This window comes from Ochotona curzoniae, unplaced genomic scaffold, assembly GCF_017591425.1.
Source record: "Ochotona curzoniae isolate NIBS_2020 unplaced genomic scaffold, NIBS_Ocur_1.0 contig_2692, whole genome shotgun sequence".
NCBI classification, from domain to species: domain Eukaryota; kingdom Metazoa; phylum Chordata; class Mammalia; order Lagomorpha; family Ochotonidae; genus Ochotona; species Ochotona curzoniae.
This window is the reverse complement of record NW_024465556.1, coordinates 11,783,432-11,804,247: the sequence shown is the minus strand read 5'-3', so window position 1 is coordinate 11,804,247 and position 20,816 is coordinate 11,783,432. Positions and strand designations below refer to the sequence as shown.

The window sequence follows — 20,816 nt, the reverse complement described above, 5'->3', positions numbered from 1 at the left end:
AAAAGGAAAATTTAAGTGCAATTTCAAATAAATCTTCACCTAGATGTTCAAAAACCAAGGCAGTTATCTTTCCTCTCTCACACGTTACTCTCCATGTTGGCCTCATTCACAGGCAGACTCTGTATATAACATTGTCTTGATGTAGCAACTCCAAATCCAAACCCTTCCAAGAACCTCAAATGTAGGAGACAGGGAGATTCTGCAATATGATAGTTTTATAACATCTGATCCACAGTTGAACTCCAATGTTTTACTCACATTGTGAACAAGCACTGTATCCAGGGATACAAACTATGCCATCAGGACACCCCTTGAGCAGAGAGCAATCCCACGTAAACCACATGGACGGACTATGAACAAAGGGTATTACTCCTAACAAAAAGTGACGCTTTATTTCTAGAAGTGGCAATGCTTACTGGAAAAACCACAACATCAAATATACACTGCCTTTGATCATCTGACTCCCTGTATAAAGGTCCTCTGCCAAGCCATTCATCATCCTCAAATGAAAGTCATGATGGCATGTTGTAGTGACAGACAAACATAGCAACAGGCAAACACAAGAAGTAATCAACATCTCACCACTTACTGTTCTGAAGAAAACTTGTCTTCCACTCAGGTATCCTCGGGATGCCAGGTACAATCTATTATAAGAAGGATATTAATAAATAAATAGTTTTCCCATTTACAATGAACTCTTAACTTTCTGTAGTCAGCTACTTTCTGCATATTTGTTCCCTGGGCACTCAGTTCACACCTATATTAAATTACTTGCAATCTGACTCCATGATTTGCCTGTTCTATGTACATCTGTGCTCCTCAAGGGCAGACACTCCTTTTTTCTCTCTCCATAGCTTTAGCAGCTATGGAGTTACCACGGTGCTTGACACACCACAAATGCTGAATAAATGTGAATTATTGTCACAGTAATGATCTAAGACAGCTTTCTCAAAGTGAGTTCCCAGAACACTGTCAAACCTTTCATCCAGGAACTTTTCATTATTAGGTAAGTTTTGAAAATATATACTATAGGCCCTCTTACACATTATTAAGGTTGCATCAGGCATATCAGATGATCTGATATATGTTTGAAAAAAGCCATTCAGCTTTGCTTAAACTTCTTTTTGGTATTCACAACTTATTTTAACGTAAATGCTAATATGTAATTAGTTCAATATTCCATGAGAGAAATCTGAGGAAATGCCATAATATCTAAAAGATATTATTTAACAAAAGAGAATTTTCCTTTTAACCATTCTTTCAAGCCTGTACTTGTTGGGTGCCCACACAACACCAGGCAAAGCTTATACTTTCCAGTTAGAGCCCACAATCTATTAAATGGAAAAATAAAAATACATTTTAGAAGTACTCTTTATCAAAAGTGAGTCCAGTGTAAATGAAGTTCTAACTAGAACATAATATAAATAACACTAAATCATTTGTTATTAGAAGTTGAGATATTTCTTGGCCAAAATAAACTAGGACCACATTTGGCTATCTGAACTGTATGATTGAAGATTCAGGGATGTTGATGGGAGCTTGTTAATGTGCACTGAGAAAGAGTAAGAAAAAAAAAGAGTGATAAAAGAAGGAAGAGAGGGAGAAACAAAGAAAGAAATAAGAAGGAAGGGAAAGAAAGACATAAAACAAAGACCTAAAAAAAACAAAGAATACGTAGATTTTATTCCCCATATGTACAATTAACATGGTGTGCACTTGTCTTGTGTTTGTGCATGCACAAGTATGCAGATAGTAACAGCCCTACAGCGTATAACCTGGTGATTCTTAAGCCAAAATATTTCAAGATGATTTTCAAGTTAGTGCTTGCATTCAAAAACACTACTCTAGTGCTGACTCCAAACGACAGGCACTGTGTCAATTGCTGGAAATACAGGCAGAAGGACCCAATGTCAGTCCTAGCCCCTATCCACAACTCGCAGACAGGTCGGAAACCCACAGTCACAACCCAGCAGTGTCTAGAGGAAGTGGAAATAACCAAAAGTCTGGAATATATCAGGGAGGCCTCAAAACCTGAGGAGTAATGAGGTTCACTCTTGAAGAATAAGAAATAGCTTAAAATGATAAAATTATAGGAAGTTAATATCCAACAAAATCTATAGGAAACCTATTTATCTTTCTTCCATAATGCTACTTTAAAATGAATCTCTGCCTTATTTTGTCTACAGCATGAATCTGTTTAATTTCCTCACATTCCCACATCACCACAGGAACTGTTCTAAGTTGGCATACTGGCATGCTTATCTGTCTTGGGCATTAGTTTATTTCATTCTATTTTGACTTCACGTTTTTTGAACACCATGTGGCTCCAATAAACAAATCCAACTCCTTAAGTGTTTCTGACAGGTTTGGTGTGATTAGATCAAGTTATGGAAATGCCTTAAGACAAGTTAGAGGCTTTTCATTAACAAGAGGGGGAAAAAAACCTTATAGGCTTTTATAGGCTTCATAAGTTGAGCAAGAAAATGTTGTGACAATGAGGCCTAATATAAGAATGAGCTTGGTTTATTTCAAAGGACTATGTACATCAAGAAAATAGTTAACAATTCCTTAAGATTTGTCAAATAATTACATTAAAATTCTAATTTGTGTAAGTTAACGGGGCTTTTAACAAATCTTAGCGGTGTATATACTCTATTCTTATTGTATAATTTGTTAAAAACACAGGTAAACCAAAAGAGTGAGGAATACTTAATTACTCTAATCACTAATTTTGACATGCAATGATGATCATCAGTACATCTAGAGGATACATTTTTCTCTCTCTGGTTTTATCCATCTACTTATTTGAACATATTTGCATGCACATGTACACACACACACACACATTTCTTTGAAAGGAAAGAGGGAAAGTGAGAAAAAGAGATCTAGTGTCTGTTGGTAAACGCCAGGCTGAACCCAGGAATCTGAAACTTGACCTCGGCATCCTATAAGAGAGCAGGGACTTGACCGTTTGAGCCATCATTTACTGCCTCCTGGGTGTATATTAGCAGGAAGCTAGATTGCAAGTAGAAGCAGGACTCAAACCTGGAGGTACTAATAGTAAATATGATGATGAAAACTAGCAGCTTAATCACCACCAAAACCCCATCCCAGTATAAATATATATTTTTACAAAAATAGGTTTACTTTGTAATAATGGGTTTTGACCTAATAGTTTATCCTAATTTTTCACAACTTATGTTATCACTTTTAATCATTGTATTAGTATATCCCTCCTAATTCTTTTGGTATAAATTGCTCAAAAAGAAAATAAAAGAAATAAGATATGGGGAAAAGGGAACCCTACTCCACTGCTGGTGGAGCTGCAGGTTAGTACAACCTTTATGTAAAGCAATCTGGAGAACACTCAAACAACTCAAAATCTGCATACCATATGACCCAGCAATAGCACTCCTAGGAATATATCCAAAACACCAGTTTCACGACAAACCAACATGCACCCCTATGTTCATAGCAGCACAATCAATAATTGCAAAAACATGGAAGCAACCGAAATGCCCATCAGCAGAAGATTGGATAAGAAAGCTTTGGTTCATCTACTCCATGGAATACTACTCAGCTATTAAAAAAAAAAAATGCAATTCTTTGTGGCTAAATGGGCCCAACTGGAAACTATAATGCTAAGGGAAATGAGTGAATCCCAAAAGGTTAGGTACCACATGTTTGCCTTGATTTAACCTGTAATTTTAGTTTGTTTGTTTGATTGTTAGTTTTTGAACCTGTCATTGATACTGTCTCAACCCATGTGTTTTGAAGAATTGAACTTGCATTATTTTTAACATATTGTTTACTCAATACTATGTCAATTAATCCCATAACATTGTGTATTGTTGCTGATGTTTAGTTGGGGCTTTTAACTGACTGGAACTTTACTCTGTTAGCTCTACCTTCAGACCAGAGAAGGTCTCCCCAAGAAGCCACTGAACTTATCTGGACAATAAGATGCTGGACTTTATGCTAGGTATATGCTTGCAATGAAGGAATCTCAACTGAACTTGAACTGTGGTTATGCAGCAAGGTGGAGGAATCCACCATGTGGGGAGGGTAGTGGGAGGGGTGGAGGGAATCCCAGTGCCTATAAAACTGTATCACATAATACAATGTTAACAACAATTTAAAAAAAATAATAAAAAAATTTAAAAAAAGAAATAGAGAGCAGAGCAAATGGAGGAATAATGCTATTTTAATGAAAACAAATTTATAAAATATATATCCTGATAGTTTATCATTTTTAAATGAACCATTCCCAAAACAGTAAAAATATGTCTAATGGCATTAATCAAAAGAAATTATGGGGTTTTTATCCTTTCAAAAACCAGGTAGCTGAATATTGAAAATGATCAAACTTTATATTCACCAGACAGAAAAATAAGGGATTTGTCTTTGCTGGGCCACATCAGAAAGATATTTTGTGTTTGGAGCCAATTTTGTAAATATGTTTAATTCTAAGCGTCCACATTATGTAATTATTCATACTTCTTAGCCTTTCTTTGGGTCACTGCTCCCTTTTGAGAATTTAATGAAAGCTATATCTCTTTTCAGAAAAATGTACATTCTCATTCAAACGCACACACAATTTGCATTCAAATTCATTGCTTATGTTCATCTCTGTAGAGTATTAAACCTCCAGGTTAACGACAGAAATAAGTCTTTGAATGATTTCAGTATTTGCATACACAAACACAACAGTGTCCAGTGTTCAGGGCTTAAACACAAGCTCACATGCTTAATTTACAACTTTGTCATTAATTTTTCTGAGCTTTATTTATAAAATAGAGAAAATAACTACCTCCTGGCTACTGTAGAATTCCCATTTATGTAGAAAACGATATCACTGTTGCTTAATGTAAGTCTTACCATGTGACTACTTGGAATCATGTGAACACTTTACAGGATACTTCAGGTTATCCCTGGACGTTTGGTGCCTCCATAGGGGAGAGTTTTCAAGAATGAGATCATTCAGTATCTATCTTACAGATGCTGTTAGAAGATTTCAATAGTGACAATTCTTGAGCTGTGCAGGACCTAACACTGTTAAATCTGTGCTGATGCTTTCATTAAAGTCAGAGATTCCAAATTAAATGCCTGCAGGGTCTTCCGTATGTGAAAGCTCTTGAAAGGAAAGCAACAGAAACAATGAATAATGTAGAAATCCCCCTGGCAGTTCTTTCTCAGTTCTGAAGCACAGTTCCAGTGAAGGAATAAAGGAATCAGATTGTAGAAATCTTTCTAAGAATTCAAAACTTTGAATTTTGTAAGGAATGTTCCCATGTCAAAATATGATGTGGTCTATGAGTTGGCAACCTCTGCATAAATGGAGACAAACCCATTACCAATCTAAACTGAAATTAGCATTTAACCTACCGGTTAAGACATTTGCACACTGTATTAGAACACCCAGATTCAAGTCTTGGTTCCTGATTCCAGCATCCTGCCAATGAAGAAACAGGGAGGCAGCAGTAAGGGCTCCAATAATTGGATTTCTCCCATCCATATGGGAACCTGGATTGAAATCCATGCTCCTGGCTTTGTTACACCTGGTTTTGTTACTCTTGGCTTTATTCATCTGGAGAATGAATCAGTGAATGGATCAGTGGCCTCTCTCCTCTCTCTATAAAAAAAAAATATATATATATATGTATGTGTGTGTGTGTATTATATATTATACATATGTGTATATAATATTAATGCATATGTATAATACACATGATAATGATACCTTATTGAATACATAAATATATTTATACAATGTATTAAATAGATTTAGCAAGATTGAGATACATCAAAACAAACATATCTCATCTTTCTCAAATATATAAATACAAATCTTTGAAAAGTTCATGTTTCTAGCACATGTATCAAATGGACTCCATGAGTCATATTTCAAATTCTGTGCCTTCAAAAAATGAATCTATTGGGGCCCGGTGTGATAGCCTAGTACTAAAGACCTCGTCTTACATCTGCCAGGATCCCATATGGGTACCAGTTCATGTCCTGGCAATTGGGGCCACTGGAGGAGTGAATCAGCTAACAGAAGGTCTTTCTCCCTTTATCTCCTTCTCTCTGTGTACCTGCTTTCCAAAAAAAAAAAAAAATACATAAATCTTTAAAGAAAAATATATCTATTGTTTTACAGAGGGAAGTATATATAACTTCATAAAATAGTTTATAGAAAGTATATAGAGAAGATTTTTTCCCTATTCATGTCTATTCAACAGAGAAAGCAGAGATGGGCACTTAGCATAGCAGGGAAGATGCTCCTTGGAATGCAACCTGAATCTGAGTGCTTGGGACTGTATTTAGACTGCTCTGCCTCCAAATTCAACTTCATTCTAACGTGCATCCTGGGAAGTGGCAGATGATGGCTCAAGCAGCTTGTGTGCTACCACCCCTGTGGGAGACCCAGACTATTGTTGGCATTCTAGATCAAGGATGGTCTCCCAATGAAACTGTTGAATTTATCTGGATAATAAGATGCTGGACTCTGCGTGGTCCATGCCTGCAATGATGGAATTGTGACTGGTTATGAGCTGTACTGCTGTAATAATATGGAGGAAATCAATATAGGGGGAGGGCTCGGGGAGGGGTTGGGGGAATCCCAGAGCCTATGGAACTGTGTCATAAAATGAAATTAGAAAAATAAATTAAAACAAAAATCGTGTGCTTAGGATGTCTTCATCTTCTTGCATTTGGGTAGGCTGAATGACTGGCTAATAGAGTGTTAAAAATCTGCCATGTGGCACTTGGCCACATGGATCATAATGACTGAGGCAGCATGTTCAGGAACTTCTGCCTGTGATCCTGAGTACAAGAGTCTTGCAGCAAATGACTCATCTAGTTTTCATCAAAATAAGACATGTTCCAAAAAGAATGAAATCAGTTCTCTTGATAAACACTTTTGGAATTGTTTTGTATGCCGCAATTTTCAATATCTAAATCTATCTTGTTGAAAGTATTTCTGTTTGGCATGGAGAGTTAGCACTTTCCCCATACCTTTTTGGCTTTCAAGGTCAGTGCATCTTGCAGAATTCTTTGCCAAGTAGCTGCTGTGATATGAATAAATTTATGTGAAAATGAACTCAGCCAGCTAGTTATTGAACAAGATTTTTTAAATGGAATGTACTGACAGGAGAAAAGAAAAGGCAAACATAAAGGGTGAATAATAACTTAATGAAAAGAACTATTTTTTCCTCCATTTTGGGGGAAACAGTTATCTATTTTTTAAAGAGAAACTTTCAAAAGTCAAAAAATAGGAGATGGAAGTTCCACTCTATTTAGATAGAGAAAATAAATAAGGAATTTCAAGGACACACATGGACATAATAAAATGAAAATACATATTTGAATTGTTTATATTTTCATATGCAGAAAAATATGAAAAATACAAACCAATGCATGCATAAGGGAAGCTTACCCCAAATCTTACTAAGTTATATTAAGCATTCCCTCCAAACTATCCAGTTATTACTTTATACAAAAAGTAAGATTTGTAAAGTTTATTGTAGGTCAACTTTCAAGGAAAACAAGCTGTGTTTCTCTTCAGATAGGCCACATGGAAACAGAGTAAAAATCCTGATTCGATAGCATCCCCTGCTTCCTCTGATGTCCTCTGAAACCAAAGGTGAAATCTGGTGCTTTGCAAAGATAAGTGCTAATTGTGAAAACTGGAAATTGTATTTAGTTTGTTTCACTAGACACAATTTGGTTTTTGAAGGAATTATCCAAGAGTCTCTTGATCCTTGTTTCAAATTTAATCACATAACCTAAGATGTTGTAAACTGCCAAGTTGATTAATTATTCGAACATTCCCTACTTCTCTACTGAAATTTAGCATCCCTATTATCTGGCCTTGCGCCTTATAAATTCCCAACTGTGAATTTTGTTTGTTTTAATTTGCTGTTTTATTCTTTTGAAAGACACAGGCAGACAGAATAATACACACACACAGAGGCACACAGACCTACTATCAGCTGAGCCATCATTGTTGCCTCCAAGAGAGCACATTAACAGGATTTCAGAATCAGAAGTGAAGCAGGGAATTGAACCCAGGTACTCAGAAGGTGCATGCATATACTTGCGAATGCCACACACTTCAACAAAAGTAGAGTTTATGAAATTCATGTGTGAAAGGCAGGAAACTAACTTCACAATGAACTTTAGAAACTCAGGTTTCTAAAATGCATTTAGTGATCTCCAACAAATAGCATTTTTTTTTTCCTGGAGCATTACTCCACTTAGTTGAGGTCTGTTTGACCGCAGTTTTTCAGCCTCCCCCAGCCTTTTCCTCTTTTTGGTAGATACTTCAATTTCCCTTTACTTCTGTCACTGACTTCTGCTACTTAGAAATTGCACCTGAATTCAGCCCAGTGAGCTACAGGAGCAAGCCTTCAATACAATGTCTCCCAATTTAGAAGAAGGGAGTGGATTTACATCCAAACATAAAACTTCTTCACCACACTTTCTTCTGTGTCATGTTTCAAGTGAAAATAGAGCTCTCCAATAGCAAAAGAAAATTCATCCCTCACACCCTTAGGCCACAGAAACTGAAATCTGGACCCCTCCATTGTTACAGTATTGAGGCACTACACACTCCACCTTTTCATTTGTTTGTAACCTAGAAGGGTCGAATTCTTGGAAAAGATAAAGGCTATTACAGACTAGGGTTGAGAAATGGAAGAAGATGAAAAGTAGAAATACTGAACTACTTTCTGTTATTTTCTAGTCCAAATCAATGCTTTTTTCACGTTTCAGATGCTGATATCTATCGCTGCTCTTAAGATTAAAGAGTAATTACTAGAGAAAAAAGAACACTAAATTTACTTTAACTTCACTAATGTAATAAATTTGTTCTTTGAAGCTATGTAGGCTTGCCAATAGAAATATCACATTTTCTAAACAATGACAATATTGGAATAACTGAAGAAAAACAGAAAAAACTTTTAAATTTCTGCTTCCCAATTAGCAATGTTTCAACTGTAAAAAGGAATTCTAAAAATTTACTATAGAAGTCGTTGCATCTCATAATCCATTGTCTATGACAATTCTGTGTTAAAATTTCATCTAAGCCAATCTCTGGAAAAGTAATAAAAATTGGGCCCAGTGCAATGGCCTACTGGCCAAATCCTTGCCTTGCACATGCCGGAATCCCATATGGTCACCAGTTTGTGTCCCGGCTGATCCACTTCCCCTCCCCCCGCCCCCGGCTCCCTGTGGCCTGGGAAAGCAGAAAAGGATGGTCCAAAACCTTGGGACCCTGCAACCATATTGAAGACCCAGAAGAGGACCCAGGTTCCTGGCTTTGGATCAGCTTAGTTCCAGCCATTATGGCCATTTGGGAAGTGAACCAGCAAACAGAAAATCTTTCTCTTTTTCTCTAAATCTTCCTGTCCAATAAAAAGAATTAAAATCTTAAAACAAAAATAGAAATTGTTCCATATCAGCCTATTCCAAACAGTAAAAAGATTCTCCCAACCTAGATAGAAGGATACCTCCAGAAAGTGCTATCCCAGTAGTTGCCATTTATCAATTTTGAGGATGTATTCTTGAGTTTTTCATGATTATAAATGAACTTGAGAGAAGCTACTCATAATGAAAGGCTGCTTATTTCAGCATGCTTTTAGAGGCTCACTGTCCAAGACATTCACACTTGTTTAGTTTTAAGGAGGATGTCAATGCTGGAGTGTGGGTAGAGGAACGAACAAAGGTCACCCACAAAGCAGAAAGCAGAGCACGTGCAGTCTGTCTCTACAATGTTTTCTTATAACACTTGATTTGATCAGAGGTGCCATTGTGTCTTCCACCGATTTTTTCAGAGACCCCATCTGTAGATCTTTCCTTCAGACATAATAATTGGCTTTGGTTTCCATCCTTAATCTATTATCTATTAATATTAATCCATCAAAAGTATTATCTTCATACTTTGAAGACCAAACTTTTAACACATAGGACTCCAGAGAACATACAAACCATAGGAGGGGCTCACTTCTCCACTCTTGGCAGAGACTAAGCCCCCAGGCATGATATCACAGGACACTGGGGATACTTATATTTTTCTCAGGGGCTCATTTAAGCTTCAGTTTCTAGGTTTTTTTAGGATGGTTTTTATGTTTTGCTTAGGCTTGATTGAAGAGATCTTCACAAAATCCTCTACTTGAAGCCATAAAGTGGAGGAATTGTGATATAATTTATGTCAAAATACCTGAACATTCCTACCAGAAGGGTTAAAGGCCCAGCCATGTTTTACAGGGTATTTTCATTTATTAAAGATGAAATGACCACTTTCATACAAGATATTATCTTGAGTTCCTCAGCTCTTCCAAAATTTAAGAGCAAGGCCATGAGTTGCTAAGTGGAAGTGCTATGGGTATGATAGTAGCTTATGACCTGATAATCCTAACAGGATTTGGAAAGTGTACCTTGGTTTCACTGGGGTGCTCCCAGATGCCATTATCTATAATTCCTTTCCTCAAGGCAGAAACATTCTTAGAGGGATGCCATCTAATTCTTGACTTGGGTGTACGTATTTCACCTCCAGTATTTTGGGCCCTATGAAGGAGAGAGTAGCTAAAATTGAAGAGAATTGGTGTGACTCAGAGTTTAACTTGTGAAATATTTGGTAATCCTTTTATTTCTTTTCTTTCTCCTGCATCTGGCGGGATGGGGGAGATTAGGGGAGACACTGCACCTAGTCTCCCAATCTCCTCAGTATTGTAGAGATGGGGAACAATCACCCGATGTCATCCCAGTGTCCCCAATGTGGGACATTCTCTGGAGTTCTGCTTAAGTGATTTTGATAGTGCTGAAACGCTGTTGATTTTGCTGATCCAAAGACAAGGAAATCCTTCCAAGATCATTGCCTGACATATTCCAACTTAGAGTCTCCATTTGCCCAGATATTTGCTGTCAATATTTGGCTGAGGTAGTTGGCCAATTTGTTCTGTCTTCCTTCCTCTGCTACGTTCCTAGTTGTTTTCTGCAGGCCCCAATGGATTGCCAAATGCTCCATGTACATCTGGGTATTTTGTGCACTACTACATCATAGCCACAGAGGAGGCCGAGTTCTGATTCATGCACTCCATGGACAGACCACAGATCCTGCAATTCTCCCCATGGTTGGAATTCTGAGTCCACTCCATGTCCTGGCAGTAACAGTTGTCTTACCTGACTGACCCACACTATTCCAGCTCTTACTACTGAGTGTCACAGCCCAGCCACACTGGATCTATATGCCAGCACAGCTCTTGCATGGCTCAGTGGGTGCCAAGACCTAGCCCAGCCTGTCCTACACCCATCATGGCTCTCATGAGCACCAATGGGTGCAGCAATCTAACAGTCTGTGTATCCCAGCCCCAGTCCACACCCATGCGGAGGGATATGTCAGTAATACCCAGCCCAAATTGCTGCCCCCATTCTGGCTATTGCGCTTACCAGTGGGAACCACAACCCAGCCTGGGCTTCCCCTTAGCTATGCAATCAGGCCTGTTTCCAGGCACAGATCTCACACATGCTGGTGGTTTTTCTGATCTAGTTCAACATAGCCACACAGGGAGGTAATGGGCTGTGTGGGTGACCTGTACTGAGTTCTAAACTCCTGACCTTGTCCTGTGACTCTTGTGGACATTGGTGAACCAGCAGATGGAAGGTATCTGACTATCTGTATTCTCTCTCTCTCTCTCTCTCTCTCTCTCTCTCTCTCTCTTTCTCTTTCTCCCTCCCTTTTTCCCTCCCTCCCTCTCTTCCTCCCTCCCTCCCTTCCACAGAATATGAAAACAAGAAATAAAGGAATTCAAAAAGTGGTAAGAATAAATCCATTTTTCTCAGGAAATTTGGATTTGGTCATAGCCCAAAGGCTGAGAAGATATTCTCACAAGAAATTTCAATCTTATGTTTTTTTTTAATTCTACAAGTTAGATGTGCAACTGCTTAAAAGAAGATACAATGATTCTTTGGCTACTGTTGAGTCCAATCCGTGTACCTGAAACTTCATAGTCCACACAAACTACCCGGGATGCTCCCAACATACACATCCTGGAATAGTAGATTGGGGTAAGACATGAGATTATATAATGATCACAAACCCTCAGGTCATTCCCATCCTGTTTCCACAGACCACACTTGGGTAGCAAGACCCAACCATCAATTTTGGTAGATGACATAGCTAAGCACCCAAATGTCAACCCAATAATCAGAGTTTGTTGTTAGTAATTTACAGCCAAGCAGGTTCTTTCTAGATGTTTGGAGGTATAGGACAGACAAATGTTTGCTCTTACTCCACTGGAGGTACCACTTCTAAAACCTAGCATGAAACATCTCATATAATGTCCATACCAATTCTATATGATGCAAACATAAGTATCCCTTTCACAGACTAGAAATTAAAAGTCTTACAAAAACTAGTTGGTTCTGGCTAATACATGACAGGGGCAGTTTTATCATTGTCAACTTTAGACTGTGACTTTTCCAATTATCATGTGCCAGTCACATCTGGACAGTTTTTGTGTGATTGCCTTTTCTTTGACATCATTGGCTATTCTTTATTTTTAAAGTTTTCATAAGAAAAAAAAGTCCAATTAAAAAAATTCTACACAAAATTGCTCACTAAACTTTCCTCTCACATCCTGTTTTCCTATTTTGTTCTGTTGGTCAAAATTTGTTCTTTACCCTGAAAAGGCCTTGTTGCTTTGTGCTGAGCGACAAAGGCTTATGATTTTAAAACCATTCCGTTCCTCTCTCCACAAAGCCCCAACCTTTGATCTCTCAAGAGCAATTTCCAATCACTCTTTTTTTCAAAGGTTGTAAATGTTTGGTATTCAGTCCTACCCTGGCCCTCTCCCTTTCCCCAAAAGGAGAGGTTGGGACCTTCAATTCCCCATTGTCATTACTGTTCTATTGGAAGTCTTAGAATAGGATTTGGTTTTCTATAGTGAAGATAAAATTAAACATAGCAAATCCCATGTTGTGGCTATGTTTGCACACTTTAAAACTAAGTGGGATTTTTGCAATTACCTAGGCCACGTCTACTATGCAAGTGAGACCACATTAAATCAGCACTTAAAAATATTATTTTTGTTCAACCTTCTTTATTCAGGCAATGCTAACCAGTGCTAACATGGTCTAAAATAACTGGAAAATTCAGAAATCACAATGCTCATTTTGTAGTGCAGATTTATAAAAATCTGATGGTTTACAACAAAGAAAGAAGATTAAACAAATTAATTATGTAGGATTGTCAAATTATCTTTAGCTATTCAACTTTTCGTTAAGGCAAACAAAAATGCGGAGCTTTCAAAATTAAGGCTAATCTGGTTGAAACAGGTGTGGAAATTCTAGAGTCCATTTTCTTCTTATTCTTATTCTTGATGTAGTCACCTAAAACTATATAAAAAGTCCAACTCTGATTTAATACTACTGGTTTGGTATGCATTTTTTATCTTGGCTAATAATTTGTTTTAACAAAATATTTGACCTCTGGAAAAAATAATCAGAATGTATAACTAAGGAAATTGAGTTTCTATGGATATTTGAATTTCCTTGGCTAACATTTTGTTCAGGAACTAAGATTAAGCCAGTTTAACTCAAGTGATAGAGTCTAAATTCAAAAAACTTGAGAAGGGAAATCATGAACAATGTGTGAGTTTTGGATTTGCTTGCTCTTTGCTCAGGACTATCAGGGCTGGGTCTCTAGCTATGGCACATACGGTCCAGGACATATGGCAAATGTTGTAAGTGTGGCTCTGAGTTACCTGTAGAGCTACTGTAGCCAAGAGCTATTGAGGAGGAAGGTCAAAGTGATTCCTCCAAGGCCAAGGCCATGCAGGTCACTGGTGTAGAGATCTTGCTCTGTATCTATCTATCTGTCTGTCTATCTATCTATCTATCTATCATCTTCAACCTTCACAACAATCTCAAAAGCTAGGTATTAAATACATAGTTATTTACAAATGAAGAAACTAAAACTGCAAAGCAAGCAGTGTAAATTTTAAGTGTAGAAGTATGTTAAATCATAAAATTCCTTGTACTGCTTACATTTTAGTCAGGGTGACTGTAGAAAGGTAGTGTAATTGTAAAGTAAGTTTCCAAGATGAATGAAATTGCCTGTTGTGTGATAGGTCTGTCAGGCAATGACCTCTGAAAATAGCAAAACCAAATACTTGTAAGTCATCGTTCAAGGAAAATGATAAGCAATTCCTTGAGTTTGCAAATGAAATCAAAGATAGTCTTCTATTCAGATGGGCCCTTTTATGCTATCTGTCAATCTCAGAGGAAGGATTAAAGTGCTTCTCAGTAGTAGTACTGCCCATCACTTTCATGAGCTACACAAGGAATTACTATTTAAATGACAGAAGGAAATACAACCAATTGCCAATGTCCAATGCCTATGAGATTTTATTGGCCTTTAGGGCAGTGATTACACTGCTTCTATGTGTTCCATTCCATATCCACCTGCAATTTCTTAGATCTAATTCATGAAATGAGTCAGTGAATGTAAGACAACATTATAGGTTACAGATAAGATCTCAGTAAATAGTATGTCATTTAAGAATAAGCTAATCAAAAATAGAGAAGCTTACCACGTTCCTGGATTGGCAGGATCAACATTATCAAAATGACCATATTACCAAAAGCAATATACAGATTCATTGCAATCCCAATCAAAATCCCAACAACATTCTTCTCAGAAAAGATGATTCAAAAGTTCATCTGGAATCACAAAAGACTACAAATAGCTAAAGCTATCCTGAAAAATAGAAATCAAGCTGGAAGAATCACAATTCCAGACCTTAAGACATACTACAGAGCAGTGGTTATCAAAACAGTCTGGTACTGGTACTGAAACAGAGGAGAAGATGAATGGAACAGAATAGCAACACCAGAAGGAAGACCACACATGTATAATTAATCTTTGACAAGAAAACTGAAAATAATTCAGGTAAAAATCATGGTCTCTTCAACAAATGCTGTTGGGAAAGCTGGATAGCAGCTTGCAGAATTAAGAAGCAAGCTCCACACCTGTCACATTATACAAAAATTAGCTCTAACTGGATCAAGGACCTAAATCTACACCCAGAAACCATCAAACTATTAAAGGAAAACGTAGGAAACACACTCCAGATAGAGAAACAGGGAAACACTTCTTACAAAATATGCCAAAAGCAAAGGCAATCAAATCCAAAATGAACAAATGGGACCACATCAAACTAAAAAGCTTCTGTACAGCAAAGGAAACAATTAACAAAGTGAAGAAGCAATCAACAGAATGTGAGAAATTTTTGCACACTACACAAGTGATAGGGGACTAATATTCAGGATTTACAAAGACCTTCAGAAATCCAGGGACAGCCAAACAAAACAAAACACCCCTGTAACAAAATGATCAAAGGAACTGAACAGAGATTTTTCAAAAGAACAGATTCAAATGGCAAACAGACATATGAAAAGATGCTCAGGCTCCCTAGCCATCAAAGAGTATTGTAATAGGTTTGAAATCAGGAAACCTGGGCCCGGCGCGGTGGCACAAGTGGTTAAGGTCCTCGCCTTACACGCCCGGGATCCCATATGGGCGCCGGTTCTATCCTGGCAGCCCCACTTCCCTTCCAGCTCCCTGCCTGTGGCCCGGGAAAGCAGTGGAGGACTGCCCAAAGCTTTGGGACCCTGCACCCGCATGGGAGACCCAGAAGAGGCTCCTGGCTTCGGATCGGCATAGTATCGGCCGTTGTGCTCACTTGGGGAGTGAATCATCGGACGGAAGATCTTCCTCTCCGTCTCTCCTCTCTGTATATTCGCCTTTCCAATAAAAAATAATAAAAATAAAATCTTTAAAAAAAAAGAAATCAGGAAAAGTATAAGGCATTCAATTTTGCTTTTCTTTTCATTCTTGTTTGTTTTCAATTTTTGTTTTGTTTTGGTTTGGTTTGCTATTCAAGATCCCTTGAGATTTCAATTTTAGATGAATTTTTCCACTTCTGCTGTATAAATATTTGGGGTCTTGGTGGGGATTGAATTAAAATTGTAGGTAACTTTCAATAGTACTGATACCCTAAATTGTCTTTTGGTATATGTCTTTATATTTCTATTTGTTCTTAACAGAGATTACAAGAAAGAATTAAAAATGGGGAAAGAAACTGAATAGTTTTTACGTCTGCCTCAATGCAAAACATTGTTTTCAGTACTAAGGTCTTTCGATTTTATTCAATCGGTTAAATAAAGACTTTGCAACTGAAAATTTATTTGAAGGAGACTTGCTGTTAGAGAATTTTTTAAATTCATAATCATCTTTTCTAATATCTCTTTCCTTGTCACTTTGTGACTCCAAAAATATGCATAAATCAATATCTGACTTTTTATATTCATAAATGGTATGCACTGGGTGACTCTACACTCTGCAGACTAGAACAACAGCTTTTTATCTAGCACTCTTCCTCTCATCCACACTAAATGTGCCTTGGTCACCATATTCACTGGGCCAGACAAAAGCAAGCACCCAATACCTACCAGTTCAGCTCTTAGAACTTAATAGTTTATTATGCTACTGAATTCTTCCAAATCTATAATCAGCTTGAACAAACAGGCATTATCTCTTCTCAAGTTTGCTGTCACAAACCAATTTTAAGTGGCCATTTTAGCATTCTTTTCTTATTTTGGGGAGCACTCACAGCATATGTGAATTCACAGCTGTGGTACTGCAGTCCAAACAGAGACAGGTATGCACTAGAGTAGTGTTCTTATTTCTACTTAAGAATGACTGCATTTGTTGCCTTTTTTTTTTTTTTTTGGCCCTGATGGAGTTGCTTCTCAGGTCCCAAAATTATTTACTTTACTTTCAAATAATTTAAGAACAATTACTTCTGAAGGAAAATAAAATATTTTTCACATATTTTTTATGGAGATGCATGAACTGTTTCACTATTATGAATAAAATTGGCATCACTGTGTTAAGAGTCAAAGCAAACAAGAGGTGCAATGGCTCAGTGGCTAAAATCCTCATCTTGCACATGCCGGGATCCCAACTGGGCACTGGTTTGTGTCCTGCTGCTCCATTTCCCTTCCATCCCCCTGCCAGTGGCCTGGGAAAGCAGTTAGAGGACAGCCCAAAGCCCTGGGAATCTGCACCCATGTGGGAGATCTGGAAGAAGTTCCTGGATCCTGACACTTGGTTCCAGATTGTCTCAGCTCTGGACATTGCAGCCACTTCGGGAGTGAACTAACAAACAGAAGATCTTTCTTTCTGTCTCTGCTTGTCTCTGTACATCTGCCTTTATAATTAAAAAAAAAATCTTTTAAAACTAATAATAAGGACCCGGGAGTGATGGTGAGCATTTGGTGTAGCGTTTAAAGTCCTTGCCTTGAACACGCCGGGATACCATATGGGCGCTGGTTCTAATCCCAGCTGCTCCATTTCCCATCCAGCTCCCTGCCTGTGGCCTGGGAAAGCAGTCAAGGACAGCCCAAGGCTTTGGACCCTGCACCTGAAAGGGAGACCCGGAAGAAGTTCCTGGCTCCTGGCTTCACCAGATTGCCTCAGCTCCAGCTGTAGTAGCTGCTTGGGGGGTGAATCATCTGATGGAAGGTCTTCCTCTCTGTCTCTCCTCCTCTCTGTATGTCTGCCTTTCCAATAAAAATAAATCTTCAAATAATAATAATAATAAAACAAGAGTTCTCAGATGAAGGAGTAAGATCTCTAACAAATGCCTTTAAACGTCATCATAAATTAACCAACAATGATCAAACTCAGCATCTTACATATTGGTTATAACCCAGAAATTCCTTAGAGATTAAGTTGCATTTCTCTTCTCTTGTTGTAACATGCAATCCAGCCAGTCAAGTGCATATAGAATTCTTGATCTATTGTGGACAGATCAGCCCTTGTCTCTTCCTATCCAAACCTAAGGGAGTGAAGTGGCCTCCTCCACAGTTTTAAGAGTAGGACAGGCTGTGGTTATGTGGGCTAAGCTACTGCTTACGATGTCTGCACCCCTTATCAGAGCCAGCTTCTGTGTCAAGTCTCCTGCTAGTGCACACTCTAGCAGGGAGTAAGTGATGGCTCCATTATTACAGTCCCTGCTACTTTCAGGGGAGAGTCAGATGAATTCAGGACTCGTGACTTTGGCCTGGCTATTTTAAACATTTGCAAAGTAAATTACTGGATAGACATAATCTTTGTCTCCCTGTCTTTGTCTGCCTTCAATAAATAAAAAAGAAAGAGAGAGAAAGAAATTCAGAGCCAGGCATTTTAATTATTTTACCAATTATGAATTTAATATGTAAATGCCATTGAAATATCTCTCTGCTTTCTATTGTCTACAGATGTCCTATGTACAAAATCCAATTTTTCAGGCACCCACTGTTAAATTAAGACAGATTTTTGTCATTTTCTGTGTGACCATTCCTTAAATCATTACAATGTTATCAAACTTCAACATGCACACAAAGGCTCTAGCAAAACTTTTATGCTAAGAATATGTGCACTGCTTTTCCTTTTAAATTCATTCAGTAGACTATTATAAAATATTGTTATAGAATGTAGTGTTTTGCTGATTTCTCTATCTTGCTCAATTTTGATCTGTACTTCTGAGAAGCAGCAGTTGGAATTCCAGATTCTTCTATAAACAGTAAAAGGAAAGCAATGTGAGAGAAATCACCAAACCAGAAGGAAATAGAAGCAACAAACAAAAGAAGGGAACTGTTCTAGAAGGAAGAGAGGTGAGGAACAGCCATGTACATCATCTACAAAACAGCAGCCTGACACAACCGGAAAGCATTTCAAACAGCACCAGAATAGTCCAAGCTTATCTGCATCATTGCTACAACTGAAGATGTGTTCATATGTGTCGCTGCAATAGCATATTAGAAACAAGATGAGCCTATCTCATGAGAAGTGAAACACAAAGGAGCAAATTTGTGTTATCACCAGTTGAAAACTGCTCCAAGGAGTCAGCTGGAAACCTAAAGCTCAAAACTGAAATACTGCTTAGACTTACCAAAACAGGTACTGCACTCCGCACTCTGCTGGGGTGAGCCACATGAAGGTGCTCGTTGACCTTTGTTCAGGGTATTTTGTCAGGACTTCTGAAAACTCGCCATCCAGGACCAAGGGAAGAACTGTCCCAAGAGAGCAAGGTTCATTCAAAGCATGCACTTGCTTCTATTTCTTCCTCTGCAATTCTAATATATTCCCCTTGAGTCTGTTTCTAAGAATTCAAAAGAGTTGCAACAAAAGCTACTCATTACATTTTCAATTTATGAAGTGGAAAAACATATGTAATTTTTAAATCCCTAAACACCTTTTTTTTTTTAAATTTTTTTTTTCTCGGGCCCGGCGCGGTGGCGCAAGTGGTTAAAGGTCCTCGCCTTGCACGCCCGGGATCCCATATGGGCGCCGGTTCTAATCCCGGCAGCCCCGCTTCCCTTCCAGCTCCCTGCCTGTGGCCTGGGAAAGCGGTCGAGGACAGCCCAAAGCTTTGGGAACCTGCACCCGCGTGGGAGACCCAGAAGAGGCTCCTGGCTTCGGACCGGCATGGCATCGGCCCGTTGCGCTCACTTGGGGAGTGAATCATCGGACGGAAGATCTTCCTCTCCGTCTCTCCTCTCTGTACATCCGCCTTTCCAATAAAAAAATAATAAAAATAAATCTTTAAAAAAAAAAAAATTTTTTTTCTCAGGGATAATGAAATAGTGGGTTTTGGGAGAAAAACATTTGGTGCATCCAACATGTAAGACAGTCCCTCTGTTTTAATACACATCCACAAGTCCAATTAGGACAAAGTACACAGTGTGAACAATTTTTGTTAGCTTTGGATTCCTAAAAGGAGGGACCTGTATTTCTACGTAATGGAATCTAGTGACTTTCAATTACAATCCCACTAAATATCAAAGAATTGCCTGCACCTTGAAAGTTCTTGAACTTCCTTGAAATTGCCCTTTAAAAACGGGTCACGGGGTGGCTGCTAGAAGGTTTTCTTCTCGATTTACAACTCATGCGTAGATTTTAGGAGAGTGTAATTACCAGAACAATCCTTAAACAGATTGAATTGCTTCCTGGGTGTCAGGTTGGTTGCAGACTGACCTTCACATGGAGCAAATCAACCCTCAGTCCTGCGCCCTCTCCTGATGGTGGCAGCAGCTGTGGCGAGTCCTTCTCCTTTGGGCACACATGGGCACACATGGGCAAAGGAGGCTGGTGTTGCTCCTCCTTTGGTGGTTTTATGTCAGTTCAGAGAAGCAGAAATCCCTTAAACACAAAACAAAACTTATTAAAAGAGCAGTTCTGCATCACGCTATGAATCACTTGCTCTGAAAATGAGCCAAGCAGAACAGTTTCTAAATCAAGTACTTATTCTTTCCTGAAAAAAGCTAAAATAATTTTTTGTGAGGCCACCTGCAGCACTGGCATCTCACATGGGCACTGTTGGGAGTCCTGGCAGCTGCATTTCTGATTCAACTGCCTGTTCATGTGCCTGAGCAAACAACAGAACACAGTTTAAATCCTTGGGCCCTTGCTTTCATGTAGGAAACCCAGATGAAGTTCCTGGCTCTAGGTTTTGGCCTGGTCCAGCTCCAGCCACTGCAGCCATTTAGAAAGTGAATCAGCGACAGATGACCTAAATCTTGTCTCTTCCTCTCTCTTCTTCTCTCTCTCCCTCTCTCTCCCTCTCTCTCACTCTCTCACTCTGTGACTCTGCAACAATCCTTTTAAAAAAATCACTTGTTTTGTATGAAGCCATGGTAGGTGTTTGGCCCTTAGGCAGGAATCGGTATTTCTGTGTTTAAGAAATTGTTTATTCTAAACCATTTTCACT

General features: G+C 38.4%; 1 long non-coding RNA gene across 1 annotated transcript; it reads right to left on the bottom strand.

The window, feature by feature from the left end:
- Window positions 1-585: 585 nt before the first annotated feature.
- Window positions 586-20,045, bottom strand: LOC121153488. The gene is made up of 3 exons (XR_005883405.1): window positions 20,024-20,045; window positions 18,999-19,119; window positions 586-644 (listed from the first exon to the last, which is right to left on the bottom strand). It is a non-coding gene; the product is annotated as an uncharacterized LOC121153488 (long non-coding RNA).
- Between the last annotated feature and the right edge of the window lie 771 nt (window positions 20,046-20,816).